This window comes from Mauremys mutica, chromosome 8, assembly GCF_020497125.1.
Source record: "Mauremys mutica isolate MM-2020 ecotype Southern chromosome 8, ASM2049712v1, whole genome shotgun sequence".
NCBI lineage: Eukaryota > Metazoa > Chordata > Testudines > Geoemydidae > Mauremys > Mauremys mutica.
In genome coordinates, this window is record NC_059079.1 from 43,548,069 (window position 1) to 43,551,504 (window position 3,436).

Genomic DNA, 3,436 nt, shown 5'->3' on the forward strand with positions numbered 1-3,436 from the left:
ATGGATATGTCTACACAGCAACCCACCCTCTGCCCCCGGCAGCAGTGAGTCTCAGAGCCTGGGACAATTGATTTGGGTTTATTGGACTCTTGCTATGGAACTAAAAGTAGAGCCCAGGATGCAGCCCAAGTCTGAATGTCTACGTGGCTATTTTTAGCCCCACAGCCCAGGACCCAGGAACCTGAGTCAATTGTCTTGGGCTCTGAGATGTAGATTGTACCCTATGGGCCAGATTTTAAATGAATGGAATTACTTGGAATTTACACTAGCATAACTGTATTCAGAATCTGCCACTGTCATCTGAATACCTGAAACTCTGCTTTGTGGTCATTTTGCTGTAGTCTACTCTGCACAACAAGGATTATAAAACCATTTAAACCGTGCTGTACATATAATAATCTCCAACATAAATTGCAAGTCACACATTACTGTGTCTCTAACTCTGTTTACCACATAATAAAACAAGCTTTGGAACAAAGTTTAAACATGCAATCTTCATGAGTAACAACTCATAACTGGATAAGAGGCCGAAATACTTGACTCCAGTAATACAACTGCTCATAGAATATGTTTAAAAAAAATCTACCTCAGCTACAGGCAGCAACTTTTGTGAACAAACTACACTTTGCATTTCTGGTTTTAGAAGGATCCAACAGCAGCTAACATTATCAAAGCTTACCTCCCAAGTTTTTATCATCTCATTACAAAATCAGTGCTGGGAGAGTGCTGGGAGATGGCAAATTCACAAAACCCCCCCCATGTTTTCACATAATCTGCTCCTGCTGTTGTACAAGATTCATAAAACTAGCAACAGTGAACACCTGCCAGTGGCTCACAAACTCTGCACCTATTTTAATTTAATGAGCGAGGGCCATAAAATCAGCAGAGAAAAAGCAAAATACACATTAGTTCATGCTTGAGAGAACCTAACTGATGCATCTCTTTTGACATCTATCAGAAAGGCTGGTAGAGCAGAAGATGCTATAGAGTTTGCATAAGAAGGACACAGAGATGAATTTCAAGGTGGTGGTGGTCTACTACATCTTACGGGACATGATCATTTATGGAATACTCCTGTAAGCTTTGGTAAACTGGGAAGAGCCACATAAGATATTGGTGTTAGTGAAGTATAAGTGAAATAAACTTAGCACCACAATCCACCACTGGAAAAAAAAACATGGTAAGACAAGATGATTGATTGATCAATGATGTGTATAAAGCCTATAAACAAATAAACTAGGTGCTGGTATACAAAGATTTAAAAAAATTGCACCGCTAAACCACAAGGACCTCACTACCTCCATGAGTATGTTAATAGCCAAGTTATTGTACATATAACGCACCAGAACCAAAATCAACCCAGGGCTAAACTAAGTAAGTGTCACTAGCATTGTTTCCTGATGGCTACCAGTTTCAAATTCTGGTGGCCCAATAAGTGGAATGGATTCTCAAGATGAGGGGGGCCTTCTGCTGAAAAAGCCATACTGCTCATCCTACCAACTTTAATCGTATGAACCAACTGTAAGATCATGCCAGCAAATTTTAACAGGATCAGTGTGTTAAAAGGAAAGAGGTTGTCTCTTGGTTAATTGGTCCCCAGACTGTTCAGGACTTTATATATCATCATCAACATCATCTTGAATCACACTAGGAAGTGAACTGGAAACCAGTGCATAGACTTGCACTATTAGATGAGAGGAGAGAAGACATACAGAAGAAGGTAGAAGTCAGGTAAAACCTTGAAGGCAAGGATGATAAACCTCGACTTGATGTAGACTTGAAGGATTCAAGTATAAGAGTGTGTATGTGTGAGAATGCACGTATGTGTGTGTGTGATGTGGTTGGACTGATGAGTGAGCAAGATGATTTGGCCATAGAGGAGGTTACACATAATTAGAGTGAGAGGTGGCCAAAGCATGGATCTGTGGAGTGTCTTTTCTCCTTGACATGGAAGTGGACACACACAGGTTGGGGAAGAGACTAGAATGGAGGCTAGCGCATCATCCTTCTAACAGTGCAAGTTTATGCATTGGTTTAGGTGGGGGAGGAAAAGAGAGACAGCTACCCTCTGACCCCAGGCTTAGAGTTAAGGTGGGGAGAGAATACCCTGGTGTAGTCCTTGGTATCTGCCTTCTGGTGAGTGGGTGCCTGGAAATGAAGCATGGCAACAGGAGTTAAAGGAAGTAAAGAGATCTAGGAATTAAAGCTCCAATAAATTTAGCTCAACCCCTGTCCATGTGATGTTCTTGGAAGCCCAGTTTAGAAGGGGAGACTTAGAATGAGAGAACTGGGAGCCAGATGCAACCGTGTGTCTCTTGCTGCTTGGACTATTTGTGTCATCTCCTTCTATAAGTATAGAGAAATACATAGTTGTTCTAAACACCCAGAAGAAAACATCCACTATGCTGCCTATCAGCTGCTTCTCCAACGGGAGTTTCTGCATTTAACAACCAAATATCAGCCTTATGAGGAAAGCGCCTGACATGTAAAATACTGAATGAAAAGCATGGCCAGCTTAATGGTGGGCTACATCTGACTATTGATTTGCACATGGAGCTTCCACTGATGGGTGTTCTGCATGCCGGCTGATGGCAGGATACAACCCTGTATTTGCTGATGAGGATTTAAGAGTTTTTCATTTCAGAACTGGCTCAGAATGTGTCCAGTAAACTTAAGATTGTTGTTAATTACCCAAGTGCAAGTATGAAGATAGGACTCTTTGGTTCTATGCCTGAGTTCCTCCACTGACTCACTGTGGAAGCTTGGGCAAATTACTTATGGCTCAAAGCTATTTTTAAATAAAAGTTTGGAGCTCTTTATGAGATAACTATGATTAGAAAACAGCTATGTGTGAGAAATATATTTAATATATACTCATTTTGGTTTATTTCTCTTACACAGTATAAAGCATATAAAAGGATCCAGTGTAGGATATTTTTGTGTGTGAGGTAAACACATCTTCTGTCAAAAATGTAAGATCTGATTCTGAGCATTATGGCATCACAGTACTTCCAGGATCAGATCTGTCTCAGGATTCCTGCCTAATTCAGGCCCAATCCTTTCCCAACGAAATCAACGGAAATTTGTTATTGACTTCAGTGGAACAGGAGCAGGTCCTTGTTGACACTGCAATACATAACACATGCTTATCAAATCCAGTTAAAGGAAGGACTTATCTCAAAAATTTTGGCTACTCATCATAAAAACGATCTATGCTGGAGTTATAGATGAGGGAGGCTAGTGCAATACAACAGTAGTATTGTTGGACAGTGTATACTTCCCACAGCACAGAATGTTAATCATTAGAAACTTTTGTTTTCTCTGAAGAAGAATGCTGAAACTGGCAAACAGTAAAATGAAGAAAAATGTGTATGTTTTGCTGAAATGCACTATAACCTTATCAAAACCACACTGTATCCTTCTTTTTTAGAATAGC

At 40.3% G+C, this 3,436-nt stretch overlaps 1 protein-coding gene across 4 annotated transcripts in view; it reads right to left on the reverse strand.

Annotated features, from left to right (window-relative positions):
• NR5A2 (nuclear receptor subfamily 5 group A member 2) overlaps positions 1 to 3,436 on the reverse strand; it is a 122,097-nt gene that overhangs the window by 56,302 nt on the left and 62,359 nt on the right. The window lies entirely within an intron of this gene.